Genomic DNA, 14,847 nt, shown 5'->3' on the forward strand with positions numbered 1-14,847 from the left:
GAAGGCCGGCCTTGAGTTTAGTCCGGGGAGGCCCGCGTTGGGCTCCTGAAACACACACACCTCCAAACTCAAATGGGATCACCTGCTCCGGGCCCTGCCGGCCTGCTGGGGAGGTGGGCGGTCGGCCTCCATCAGACAAGAGGGAGGGATTTGACCCTGGGCCGTGGGGGGCTGGTGGTGACGGTGACCCGGAAGTCCCGGGTCCGAGGGGCTCGGAGAAGGGAGAGAGGCAGGGATGGGGACTCACGCGCTGCCCCCCACAGTGCTCTCTCCGGAAGGCGCGCTGGCCTGGCCGCCGACCTGCCTCCTCCCCCGCCGCCCGGGCTCTCCTGCACCCGCACCTGCCCTGGGCTTGGGGAAGCTGAAGGACGAGGTGGAGCCGCGGGTCCCAGAACAGGCGCGCGAGCCACCAGGGGCCTGCCCCCCGACCCCCGCCACGGCCGCGCTTGGCTGCCGCCTCCCCTCCGCCCCCGGCTCTCCGCGGTCAGCCCCAGCCAGGGGCGTCCAGGGAGGAGAATCCCGGGAGGCAGAGCTGTGCCCGCCGGGCACGGTCCCTCCCTGGCTGTCCTCCAGCTCCCTGGGCCGCTCGAGCCACACCTTCCCGTGACCCGGGCAGTGCTGAGGGTTAGGCACCGCGGCCAGGTGGGCTCTGGGCTGGAAACGGGCGTGTGCACCCGGGGAGACGGCAACACTGCGCGGGGGGTGGGGAGGGGGAGGGGAGGCGGCCCAGGGGCCCGCCCCGGGGAGGGAGCGACCATGGGGGACACGGGGTGGGGGGTTGCAGTTTTAGAACAAGGTCCAGAAGGAGAGCAGTGAATTATAATGCACACACCACACAGTCCACCCGTTTCTGGTGCACAGTTCATTTCTTCTTAGTGCATTCCCCATGTGGAGCTGCCATTATCCCTGTCAATTTTAGAATGTTTTCATCAGCTCAAAGAGAAACCCCACACCCTTCAGCTACCACCCCCGTCCATAACTGCTGCTCTACCGTCTTAACTCTGTGGATTTGCCTGTTCTGGGCGTTTCGAGTTTGTGGAATCTCACCATACTTGTCCCCCTGTGCCGCCTTCTTTCACTGAGCATGAGGTTTGCAAGTTCATGCATGTTGTTGCTTGCATCAGATCTTCACTCCTTCTTACAGCTGAGCACTGCTGCGTCGTGTGCACGCACCACATCGTGTTTATCCATCGTCTGCCGATGGACATGTGAGTTGTTTCCCCCTTTCGGCGTCGGGAATGACGCTGCGATGATCACTAAGCCCACGTGCCTGCAAATCAGTGCGGTCATTTGGCCAGAATGCTGCTGCTCCAGGATGCTGGACGGGTCATCATGGCGCGTGGGATGGGCTGAAGGAGGATATGTGATTAGTAAAGGAAAAAGCAAATAAGGAAAACCCTAATCTTTCTGCAATTCTTGGTACCACCTTCAAACGGCCCCTGAACCAGCCCCTCCTTTCAAGCCCTCGACATTCCCCTGGGCCTGGATTCAGGCAGTGATCGCTCAGACAGTCGGCAGTGCCCCCGCCCCATGCAGCATTAAGTGCCTCCTCAAATTGTCGATTATTGCTGCACAGGTGGTGTTTACCAAGACGGCTGCAATGAGACCTGTCCTCCCACACGCTCTTGGTACGACGGGGCTTTGAGATGTGCCTCGGTGAGACGGAGCATCCATGTGGGATCTGGGTGGGCTGTGACCACAGCAGCAGCGACACCAGGAGGCTCCCGAGGAATGGCCCTAAGAGGCGATGCAGCTTCCACTGTCCTTCTCGGGGTGGCTCTCGGAACGCGGCTGCCACGCGGAGAGGAGGCCTGGTCCACCTGGGGGGGGGGTGCACGTGAAAGTGCTCTGGCCACCTGCCAAGGGCCCCAACAGGCAGCCAGCATTGATCTCCAGATATGTGTGTGGGGACGCCCCTAGAAGGCGCCAGGCCCCAACCACGGAGGCTCCCCACTGAGCCCCAGGCATCTGGGAGCAGAGGCAAGCCGACCCCGCCACGCCGTTCCTGAGTTCCTGGCCCACAGTCAGCGTCATAAAACGATGGTTGTTCTGTGCATTTAGGTGGGGGTGCTTGTTACACAGCAACAGGTGACTGCAGCAGTGGACTCCCATGCTTTCTCAGCATGAGTCCTTAGGAGGAAAACTCCTACACAGCCAAGTCCCAATTCCTTTGGTCTGGGAATTCATTTGCACTTTGCACTCTGACCCCGAGCTTTGCAGCCCCCTTAACCATGCACCATATTCATATTAGCAGTTCATTCTCTCCAGGTGCAGGAGGCCTTCCATCCAGTGTGGAGGCAGGTGGCCCCTGCCCCTGCCCCTTAGGGACGTCTTCAACTGTCTGGAGCCCACTCTGTGGGCTCTGCGGTGGGCCCGTGCTTTTAGTCCATTGCTCCTAACCTTGCACCATTTGGGATTGGTAAAATTGCCAAAACAGTTAAAGGATAGATGTGAAGCGGCGAATCGTAGAATATAATACACACACCAACTTTTTGCTTTAAGTTAAAATGCATAAAGGTGCATTCATCCATCTAATGCCAGGCCAAGGTCTTCTGAGTCACGGGTGTGAGGATTGGAGCCCGTTGCCTTTCTTGCACCAGCTAAATTCAGCAGCATCTATAATTTCCAGTTCCTGGAATGTAGACCATGAGCCAAAAGGCACTGCGGGGCAGCTGGAGGGTCGAATTTGTCTAAACTTTGACAACTAACACCCACCCTGAACAACTGTCTCCCACATGCACAGGATCTGCAATTTTTGAAAGAGGGATTTATGTAAGTCTGCTTTTCCCAAAGTGGTCTAAGTTTTCAAGGAAACAACAGGAACAGCAAGTCTCTTCAGGCTTAGGTGTTAAAAGCAGTTTGTATAATGTGTTAGTAAGTCACTTAATTCTAACACTGGGCACTGTAAGCAGACGTGGGTTTGGGGCTCACACAACCAGCTCTTGTTGAGACCCCGGGGCCAGGTGGAGGTGAAGGTGAGCAGGCGCGGAGGTGGCCCCTTAGCCGGGGCTGTCAGGGCCCTGTGGGCTTCCGCTGGGACCCATGGTGGTGGACGGGCTCAGGTCAGCCAGGGAGGTTAAGCCGAGCTGAGTTAAGGAAGCTTACACCATTTTCACTGCTTAGATTTTTTTTTGCCCTGAGTATTTTTCAGTTTACTTATATACTTATTTCGAACTAGTCTCACTCTCAAAAGGGACTTTAGTGAATCTAGCAAAATGAGTGTTAGAACAATAGCTAGTATACATTGAGCACTCACTATGTGTTGAAAGTAAAAGGATGCAAAAGCTACCCCAGGCAAATGCAAAGGCAAACTGAGGCCGGATTATTAAAATACGACAAACAGGCTTTAGGGCAAAAAGCATGATCAGGGAAAAGGAGGGTCATGACAGCTACCACCTGGGGTACCTCTGTGTGCTCAGCCCCGCTCTAAAGGCGTGGCCGGATGCTCTCACTGCATCTTTCACCATTTGAGCCGGGACCTGTTGTCGCCTTCCCTCTGCACCTGGAAACGGGGGCCTGAGAGGCAGGTTGCCTGCTCGTGGCCTTGGAGGTTGCGGGACACTGATTACGTGCTTCGACTTGGCGGGCCTGGGCTGGGGGACCTGATCAGCCCCTGGGGAGGGTGGTGGGCACGGGCGACAGCGCCCTCCACAGCCCCCCAGGCCTGAGAAAGTGAGGCCGGAGGCAGGCCCCATTTCCTCACCCCAAAGTACAACCGTTGGGGAGGGCTTGCCGGAGAAAAACCCCACCCCCGTGCCTTACCCGTACCCTCCACCCTCTTCATTACCGGAGCAACTCCCGCACCTTTTCAATCAACCTTCACGCCCTCTCAGAACCAATCCAAGCCTTTAACCCCTACAGCCACCCCGCCCTCTAAACCGCCCGATATAAGCTTGTACTCTCCCCTAATAAACTCTCTTGGCTTCTTCATCCTAAAAAAAAAGGTGTCCCGCCTGTTCCTTTCTCGCCGCCCTCCATACTTTGCACGCCTCTGCCGGGGACCGGGCCCAGTCCCCCGCCTCGCCCTCGCCTCCGGGAAAGAGCCCCCGCCGCCGGTACCCTCCGAGCAATCCTGAGAGCCTAGGATTTAGCAACCGGCCGCCACTCCCCACCACTAGACGAGTCAACGACGACCGCAGGAGGTAACATTTGTGCTGAGGCCCTTAGCCCCAGCACCTGTGTTCGTAATCCCCTGGGGCCTTTGCACCTGCCCCTGCCTCACTGCTGGAAGGGAAGCCCCTGGGACATGCCTGTGCCCTCCCTGTCCCCTTCCCAGCCCATGGCACAGGCAGGTCATGTGCAGAAAGTTCATTGAATAGTTTCTTAAGGAATGGATGCCTGCCTTGCTTCCTGGGGACATGTGCAGAGTGCCATGTGTTGCATCTTTTGGGCCTGCTGCTCTCAGGCTCCATCCCTGAGCCCCAAAGGAGCCCACAGGCCACAGGCAGGAGGCACATGGCAGGTAGAACCAGCGCAGGACTCACCCCACTCTCCCTCACCGTGCTGGCTCTCTCCCCCACTGCCTCTGGCTTCCTCTGCAGCTGGGACATTGAAGTTCATCTGCTTGTCTCTTGCCTGACCCCTGCCTCATTCCCCTGCCTGTGGCTTCCCCACTTTTCCCATTTACTAACTGGTGAGGCACGCAGAGAGAAAAGTGAAATGATCTAAATGGCAATTATGGATTAACAGCTGATATCTCAACAGCAGTGAAGACAGCCAGAATGTTGTGGAATAATCAAAGTGTTAATTAAAAAAATAGCTGTCAAGCCAGAATTTGTAAACTGGGAAAAATTATCTTTCATAATGAGGATGAAATAAAGACATTTTCAAAGAAGCAAAAAGCAAAGAGAGTTTACCACAAAAGAAACTAGATGGTAAGAGGAAGAAAAATAATTCAAGAGGAAATTTGAGGTGCAAAACAAAAGGTTAATGTGGGAATTAGAAAATCTAGGTGAATATAAACAAGTGCTATTTGTGTAAATAATAAGAAAACCTAATTTTTGAGGCTAAAACACCAAGGTAAACCCCAAAACAATGAGCAAGAATAACATAAACAGAAGGGGACCATCAGAGTTAAGTATCCTAAAGTATTTTCTTTTTCCAGGGTAGAGTTTGTAACTTTAGACTTTGTTAATTTAGGTAAAAATGTAAGAGACATTACTGAAAAAATATAACTCTCAAATAATAAAGATAAAAAATGGAAGGAAATATCTTAATCCAAAAGGCAGGAAAGGATTAGGAAAACTTCATAAATAAGGCAAAAGGAAAAGTAACCACAAAAGAAAATGGCATAATGAACCTAAATATACTAATAATCACACTAAATGTAAATGGACTGAACTCTCCAGTTAAATGACAGGAGTCATTTTGCGGCTGGATAAAAAGATATAATGCAGCCATAAGCAATTTATTAGAGACACACTTAAAACATTATGGCAGAGCATTGGAAAGATGGCAGAGGAAGAGCCAAGGAAAAAGATCCTTTTGGTTCCAGAAAATCTGAAAAAGGGAAGGCTCATCAGGCCCTCAGAGTCACCCAGGCAAAGCGGACACTTTTGGAAAAGAAGGAGAGGAAAGGGAAACAGCTCAGGTTTAAGCAACTGGAATCATTCTTAATTGATTCTCAGTGCTACAGTGTGACTGGATAGGCCTCAAACAGCTGGAAGTGAATGGCTTCCTCATGGCTTGGAAACGCCAGGTGAACATTCCTTGGCTTTTGTAATACGCACCCAAAGGATCAGTGGAGTTAGTTTACTAGTATAGAGCACCATTGAAAGACTTCGCTTGAGGAAGATTTTCAGTGGGGTATTTGTGAAAGTGACCCCCACAACCCTAAAAATGGTGTGTATAGTGGAACCTTATGTGACCTGGGGATTTCCAAACCTGAAGTCTGTCCGGGAACTCATCCTAAAACATGGACAAGCCAAGGTCAAGAATATGATAATCCTGTTGACAGACAACACAGTAATTGAGGATCACCTGGGGAGGGTTGGGGTCATTTGCTTGGAAGATCTCATTCATGAAATTGCCTTCCCGGGGAAGTATTTGTAGAGGATCTCCCAGTTCTTGTGCCCATTCCCCCTCTTGGTGGCCCATCATGCTACCAAGAATAAAGTGGGCTTTCTTGAGGAGATGGGCTCACCTGGTTATCAGGGGGAAAGCATAGATCAGCTCCTCTGACAGCAGAACTAGATCCAGAATCTCTGAAAGCGCATTGCATTGGAGGCGTATGTTTGTTTTCTGAGTTGTTATCAAGTATCTTCAGAGAAGACTATTTTCTGCTTTGTCTTAACAAACTGGAGGGGAAGGATCAGGCCAAAGGCAGTGGATGATGGGTGGCAGGACCTATCAAATCACAGCCTGGTTCTGAGGGAAAGTTCCAGAGCTTTTTCCACGTGGCTGCTACCTCTTGTGAAACAACAAAGGATGCATATTTCCATGGAGGAGGCATGTCCCAGGGTTTAATGTTGGTGAACACTCAAGCAAGTACACCAGGCTCCAACACCCCGCAGCAGTGGACCAAGCCCAAGGTGTACATGAACCCAGGGCCTTGTTTTGGCAAGAACTTGAAATATAGTTAGACGAACACAAAAATGAGTGCCCAGTTGTCTCTGCTGCGAGTCCATGTTTCAGCTTTCCCCTGATGACTCTGAGAGCCTCCCTGGGCTGGCTCTAAGAGGGTGTCTGGTGGCTTCCTTCGGGCCTGCAACTGACTTAGTCTCTTCCTCTAGGGTTTTAACCTCTTCTTGGGTTGCAGACCCTGTTGGGGATCTATGAGAAGGGAAGGATTCCTTCCCTAGGAAAATGTAAATCTACTCAAAGTTTTGCTTGGAATTTTAGGAGTGTGTAGACCCTCTCCTTGGGGTCCTATGCACCTGAGGTGAGGAAGTCCTGCTCTGTCTGATTGGTCCCAGACGCTGCCCTTGCTGGTCACTGGTTCCTTGTCCTGCTACAAAGATTGCTTCTTGCCTTCAAGCCAACTGGGTGTTCCGTGCTTAGAGCCCCTTGGTGGACGGTTAAGGCCCCTGCACCGTCTATAGCATGGGGAAATGCCCACCACTCGTTTCCCCTGGGCTTCAGCATGGAATTTTCTTTGTTTTTCCCCATTGCTGTTGTTTTAATTCCAGTTTTTACATACTACAGGATCTAAAATACAAATGCATGAAAACTGATTATTCCGTGGTTTTAGAATTATATAAATAGGTAATTTATTACAATAACTTCACAATGGTGGAAGGACAGAGGAGTATAGATACATAGTTTGTGTATGACATTAAATTTAAGTTGATATTTAAAAAATGGGATTCTTATAGATATAGGGTGTTAAATTATGTCCCATGGTAACCAGAAACAAAATAGTGGAAAAATGCACAGAACAAAATGAGAAGGGTTTCCAGCGCTCACCATATAAATAGCCAAAGGATTTGAACAGACAGCTATCCAAAGAGGAAGTAAAGATGACTGATGAGCACTTAAAAAGATGTTCAATATCACTGGCCATTAGGGTGATGTAAATCAAAGCAACAGTGAGATACCAAGTCACACCCATTAGGAACACAATAATTATTTTTAAATTAACTATTAACTATATCAAAAAAATTTTAAAAAAGCATACAATAAAAAAAAAAAAAAACATTTCAAACAAACCAAAACAAGGGAACAAGAAAAAGACAACTAACCTAAAATAACTACTTTATTTCCAACATGTTCCTACTCTACCCCAAGACAATATACAGACTATAACCCAGAAAAGGAATAAGAAAGACAGATAACCTAAGATAACTACATTTCTGTGAACTTGTTCCTACCATACCCACCAGAAGTTAACAAACCATAGTCATTCCTGAGCATTCCCAGAACATTAAATTTACCCACGATAGCTTATTGGTTCTTATTGGGTGATCGTTCCCCCTTCACTAATTGTTCTCTATCACTAGGTCCCTTAAATCCTACATTATAAACCATCTATTTTACATGTTTATGTTTTACATGTTTCCTTCATGGTCAGCCTGCTGTATAAAACCTGGATCAGGAAGGAATGAACTGTTTTCTTGGCTTGGTGTGGATGAAATTAGCAGTGTTTGGCGTTTTAAGCCCCAGGTACTAATTTAGTTGGACCCTGCTGTGGTTTTGCCCTTTCCTTGCGTATTCTGGAGTCCAGAGGTAGTGCCCTCTCCGTGCTGGCGATGACGATGTGAGCCAGCTACCGGGCTCCTGGGGACATCACAACTGAAAATAGGGTCTGATCCTGCTTGTGTCCACCCCTAAGCAGACCTTCCCTGGGCTCCCATCGCGCGGTTGCCTTAACTTCCCGTCTAAGCAGTTGGTGAGGGCTCACGAGGTCCAGACTAAGACTTGAAAACATGCTTAACATTGTGTTCCCTGGTCTTTTACGGTCAGCTTCACTGCAGCTTGTGCTCGTGGGGCCTTCAAACATACCTGTGAAATAGTGTTAGAGGCACAGCAATGCCTGAACATGCGCCAGGTTATGAGGTGGTGAATTAGGTTGATTGGCTCAAGAGTTAACCTGCCAGGAGGAGATGTTACTCAAGTGTAAAGCATTACAAAATCAGATTACCTTGAAACGAAGCAGCTGTGAGGGTAGAAGCCAAGGGTTTGTGCCCCAGATCAGTCTTGTATTAAATATGGGAACAGTGTTTCTATCTTGCCTGTAAACTGCTAATAACACCTCGCCTAACAACCTCATGGTTGACAAAAGGATCAGACAAAATACGTTTTTTAACTTATAGTTGATAAGAAGTTATAAAAATTGTGCACTGCGGTTTAGTGTACCACGATATAACATTCCTTAAATAAGTAACGGGACTATCATTTTCTGAGAAAGGCTACACCTATTATATTACTATTTTTTTTTAATCATCATTTTATTGAGATATATTCACATACCATGCAGTCATACAAAACAAATTGTACTTTCGATTGTTTACAGTACCATTACATAGTTGTACATTCATCACCTAAATCAATCCCTGACACCTTCATTAGCACACACACAAAAATAACAAGAATAATAATTAGAGTGAAAAAGAGCAATTGAAGTAAAAAAGAACACTGGGTACCTTTGTCTGTTTGTTTCCTTCCCCTACTTTTCTACACATCCATCCATAAACTAGACAAAGTGGAGTTTGGTCCTTATGGCTTTCCCAATCCCATTGTCACCCCTCATAAGCTACATTTTTATACAACTGTCTTCGAGATTCATGGGTTCTGGGTTGTAGTTTGATAGTTTCAGGTATCCACCACCAACTACCCCAATTCTTTAGAACCTAAAAAGGGTTGTCTAAAGTGTGCATAAGAGTGCCCACCAGAGTGATCTCTCGGCTCGTTTAGGAATCTCTCTGCCACTGAAGCTTATTTCATTTCCTTTCACATCCCCCTTTTGGTCAAGAAGATGTTCTCCGTCCCACGATGCCGGGTCTACATTCCTCCCCGGGAGTCATATTCCACGTTGCCAGGGAGATTCACTCTCCTGGGTGTCTGATCCCACGTAGGGGGGAGGGCAGTGATTTCACCTTTCAAGTTGGCTTAGCCAGAGAGAGAGGGCCACATCTGAGCAACAAAGAGGCATTCAGGACGAGACTCTTAGGCACAAATACAGGGAGGCCTAGCCTCTCCTTTGCAGCAACCGTCTTCCCAAGGGTAAAACTTATGGCAGAGGGCTCAACCCATCAAACCACCAGTCCCCTATGTCTGTGGTCATGTTAGCAACCATGGAGGTGGGGTAGGCGAATACCCCTGCATTCTCCACAGGCTCCTCAAGGGGGCACTACATCTTTTTTTTTTTTTCCTTGTTTTTCTTTTTCTTTTTTTTTTTTAACTTTCCCTTCTTTTTTAAATCAACTGTATGAAAAAAAAAGTTAAAAAGAAAACAAACATACAATAAAAGAACATTTCAAAGAGACCATAACAAGGGAGTAAGAAAAAGACCACTAACCTAAGATAACTGCTTAACTTCCAACATGTTCCTACTTTACCCCAAGAAAGTTACATAATATAGCAACATTTCTGTGAACTTGTTCCTACTATATCCATCAGAAATTAACAGAACATAGTCATTTCTGGGCATCCCCAGAACGTTAGCTTATCTGTTCTTCTTGGATTATTGTTCCTCCTTCCTTAATTGCTCTCTTCTGCTAGTTCCCCTACATTCTACATTATAAACCATTTGTTTTACATTTTTCAAAGTTCACATTAGTGGTAGCATATAATATTTCTCTTTTTGTGCCTGGCTTATTTCGCTCAGCATTATGTCTTCAAGGTTCATCCATGTTGTCATATGTTTCACGAGATCGTTCCTTCTTACTGCCGCGTAGTATTCCATCGTGTTTATATACCACATTTTATTTATCCACTCATCTGTTGAAGGACATTTGGGTTGTTTCCATCTCTTGGCAATTGTGAATAATGCTGCTATGAACATTGGCGTGCAGATATCTGTTCGTGTCACTGCTTTCCGATCTTCCGGGTATATACCGAGAAGTGCAATCGCTGGATCGAATGGTAGCTCTATATCTAGTTTTCTAAGGAACTGCCAGACTGACTTCCAGAGTGGCTGAACCATTATACAGTCCCACCAACAGTGAATAAGAGTTCCAATTTCTCCACATCCCCTCCAGCATTTGTAGTTTCCTGTTTGTTTAATGGCAGCCATTCTAACCGGTGTTAGATGGTATCTCATTGTGGTCTTAATTTGCATCTCTCTAATAGCTAGTGAAGCTGAACATTTTTTCATGTGTTTCTTGGCCATTTGTATTTCCTCTTCAGAGAACTGTCTTTTCATATCTTTTGCCCATTTTATAATTGGGCTGTCTGTACTATTGTCATTGAGTTGTAGGATTTCTTTGTATATGCAAGATATCAGTCTTTTGTCAGATACATGGTTTCCAAAAATTTTTTCCCATTGAGTTGGCTGCCTCTTTACCTTTTTGAGAAATTCCTTTGAGGTGCAGAAACTTCTAAGCTTGAGGAGTTCCCATTTATCTATTTTCTCTTTTGTTCCTTGTGCTTTGGGTGTAAAGTCTAGGAAGTGGCCGCCTAATACAAGGTCTTGAAGATGTTTTCCTACATTATCTTCTAGGAGTTTTATGGTACTTTCTTTTTTTTTTTTTTTTTTCTGGGCCATAATTCTTTATTGAGAGCAAGGGATGTATTATATAATAATAAAATTAATAATGATAATAATAAGGGTAAGAATTATTAAACATTTAGCATGTGCAAACCCTAGTTCTAAGCACTTTTCATGAATGATTTCATTTCATTCTCATGAGCACTCTAGACCCTACAATACATATACATATTTTTTATTAGAATGATTGTGGGTTTACAGAACAATCATGCATAAAATACAGGGTTCCAGTATACCACGCTATTATTAACACCTTGCGTTAGTGTGGTACATTTGTCACAGTTGATGAAAGCATATTTTTATAATTGTACTATTAACTATAGTCCATGGTTTAACTTCAGGTTCACTGTTTTGTGCAGTTTCATGATTTATTTTAAAAATTTTATTCTATTACCATATATACAGCTTAATACTTCCCCTTTTAACCATTCAGATATATATTTTGGTGCTGTTGATTACGTTCACAATGTTGTGCTCCCATCACCACCATACATCACCAAAACATTTCCATGTTCTAAATAGGAACTCTGTAAATTTTAAGCTTTAATTCCCTATTCCCTATCCCCACCCTGTCCCAGGTAATCTATATTCTAGATTCTGACTCTCTGAGTTCACATATTCTAATCATTTCATTTCAATGAGACCATACAATATTTGTTCTTTTGTGTCTGCCTTATTTCACTCAGCATGATGTCTTCAAGATTCATCCATGTTGTTGCATGTATCAGAACTTCATTCCCTTTTTTTTTTATCATCATTTTATTGAGATATATTCACATACCACGCAGTCATACAAAACAAATTGTACTTTCGATTGTTTACAGTACCATTACATAGTTGTACATTCATCACCTAAATCAATCCCTGACACCTTCATTAGCACACACACAAAAATAACAAGAATAATAATTAGAGTGAAAAAGAGCAATTGAAATAAAAAAGAACACTGGGTACCTTTGTCTGTTTGTTTGCTTCCCCTACTTTTCTACACATCCATCCATAAACTAGACAAAGTGGAGTTTGGTCCTTATGGCATTCCCAATCCCACTGTCACCCCTCATAAGCTACATTTTTTTTTTTTTTTTTTTTTTTTTTTTAATCATCATTTTATTGAGATATATTCACATACCACGCAGTCATACAAAACAAATTGTACTTTCGATTGTTTACAGTACCATTACATAGTTGTACATTCATCACCTAAATCAATCCCTGACACCTTCATTAGCACACACACAAAAATAACAAGAATAATAATTAGAGTGAAAAAGAGCAATTGAAGTAAAAAAGAACACTAGGTACCTTTGTCTGTTTGTTTGCTTCCCCTACTTTTCTACAGATCGATCCATAAACTAGACAAAGTGGAGTTTGGTCCTTATGGCATTCCCAATCCCACTGTCACCCCTCATAAGCTACATTTTTATACAACTGTCTTCGAGATTCATGGGTTCTGGGTTGTAGTTTAATAGTTTCAGGTATCCACCACCAGCTACCCCAATTCTTTAGAACCTAAAAAGGTTGTCTAAAGTGTGCGTAAGAGTGCCCACCAGAGTGATCTCTCGGCTCGTTTTGGAATCTCTCTGCCACTGAAGCTTATTTCATTCCTTTCACATCCCCCTTTTGGTCAAGAAGATGTTCTCCATCCCATGATGCCGGGTCTACATTCCTCCCCGGGAGTCATATTCCACGTTGCCAGGGAGATTCACTTCCCTGGGTGTCTGATCCCACGTAGGGGGGAGGGCAGTGATTTCACCTTTCAAGTTGGCTTAGCCAGAGAGAGAGGGCCACATCTGAGCAACAAAGAGGCATTCAGGAGGAGACTCTTAGGCACAAATACAGGGAGGCCTAGCCTCTCCTTTGCAGCAACCGTCTTCCCAAGGGTAAAACTTATGGTAGAGGGCTCAACCCATCAAACCACCACTCCCCTATGTCTGTGGCCATGTTAACAACCATGGAGGTGGGGTAGGCGAATACCCCTGCATTCTCCACAGGCTCCTCAAGGGGGCACTACATCTTTTTTTTTTTTTCCTTGTTTGTCTTTTTTCTTTTTCTTTTTTTTTTTTAACTTTCCCTTCTTTTTTAAATCAACTGTATGAAAAAAAAGTTAAAAAGAAAACAAACATACAATAAAAGAACATTTCAAAGAGACCATAACAAGGGAGTAAGAAAAAGACAACTAACCTAAGATAACTGCTTAACTTCCAACATGTTCCTACTTTACCCCAAGAAAGTTACCTAATATAGCAACATTTCTGTGAACTTGCTCCTACTATATCCATCAGAAATTAACAGACCATAGTCATTCCTGGGCATCCCCAGAACGTTAAATAGCTTATCTGTTCTTCTTGGATTATTGTTCCCCCTTCCTTAATTGCTCTCTATTGCTAGTTCCCCTACATTCTACATTATAAACCATTTGTTTTACATTTTTCAAAGTTCACATTTTTCAAAGTTCACATTAGTGGTAGCATATAATATTTCTCTTTTTGTGCCTGACTTATTTCGCTCAGCATTATGTCTTCAAGGTTCCTTCTTACTGCCGCATAGTATTCCATCGTGTGTATATACCACATTTTATTTATCCACTCATCTGTTGAAGGACATTTGGGTTGTTTCCATCTCTTGGCAATTGTGAATAATGCTGTTATGAACATTGGCGTGCAGATATCTGTTCGTGTCACTGCTTTCCGACCTTCCGGGTATATACCGAGAAGTGCAATCGCTGGATCGAATGGTAACTCTATATCTAGTTTTCTAAGGAACTGCCAGACTGACTTCCAGAGTGGCTGAACCATTATACAGTCCCACCAACAGTGAATAAGAGTTCCAATTTCTCCACATCCCCTCCAGCATTTGTAGTTTCCTGTTTGTTTAATGGCAGCCATTCTAACCGGTGTTAGATGGTATCTCATTGTGGTCTTAATTTGCATCTCTCTAATAGCTAGTGAAGCTGAACATTTTTTCATGTGTTTCTTGGCCATTTGTATTTCCTCTTCAGAGAACTGTCTTTTCATATCTTTTGCCCATTTTATAATTGGGCCGACTGTACTATTGTCATTGAGTTGTAGGATTTCTTTATACATGCAAGATATCAGTCTTTGTCAGATACATGGTTTCCAAAAATTTTTTCCCATTGAGTTGGCTGCCTCTTTACCTTTTTGAGAAATTCCTTTGAGGTGCAGAAACTTCTAAGCTTGAGGAGTTCCCATTTATATATTTTCTCTTTTGTTGCTTGTGCTTTGGGTGTAAAGTCTAGGAAGTGGCCGCCTAATACAAGGTCTTGAAGATGTTTTCCTACATTATCTTCTAGGAGTTTTATGGTACTTTCTTTTATATTGAGATCTTTGGTCCATTTTGAGTTAATTTTTGTGTAGGGGGTGAGGTAGGGGTCCTCTTTCATTCTTTTGGATATGGATATCCAACTCTCCCAGCCCCATTTGTTGAAAAGACCATTATGGCTCAGTTCAGTGACTTTGGGGGCCTTATCAAAGATCAGTCGGCCATAGAACTGAGGGTCTATCTCCGAATTCTCAATTCGATTCCATTGATCTATAAGTCTATCTTTGTGCCAGTACCATGCTGTTTTGGCAACTGTGGCTTTATAATAAGCTTCAAAGTCAGGGAGCGTAAGTCCTCCCACTTCGTTTTTCTTTTTTAGAGTGTCTTTAGCAATTCGATGCATCTTCCCTTTTCAAATAAAT

The 14,847-nt window shown here is 45.1% G+C and overlaps 1 pseudogene; it reads left to right on the plus strand.

Annotated features, from left to right (window-relative positions):
• Positions 1-5,451: 5,451 nt before the first annotated feature.
• Positions 5,452-6,180, plus strand: LOC119536070 (annotated as a pseudogene).
• Positions 6,181-14,847: the final 8,667 nt, after the last annotated feature.

Source organism: Choloepus didactylus, chromosome 1, assembly GCF_015220235.1.
Source record: "Choloepus didactylus isolate mChoDid1 chromosome 1, mChoDid1.pri, whole genome shotgun sequence".
NCBI classification, from domain to species: domain Eukaryota; kingdom Metazoa; phylum Chordata; class Mammalia; order Pilosa; family Megalonychidae; genus Choloepus; species Choloepus didactylus.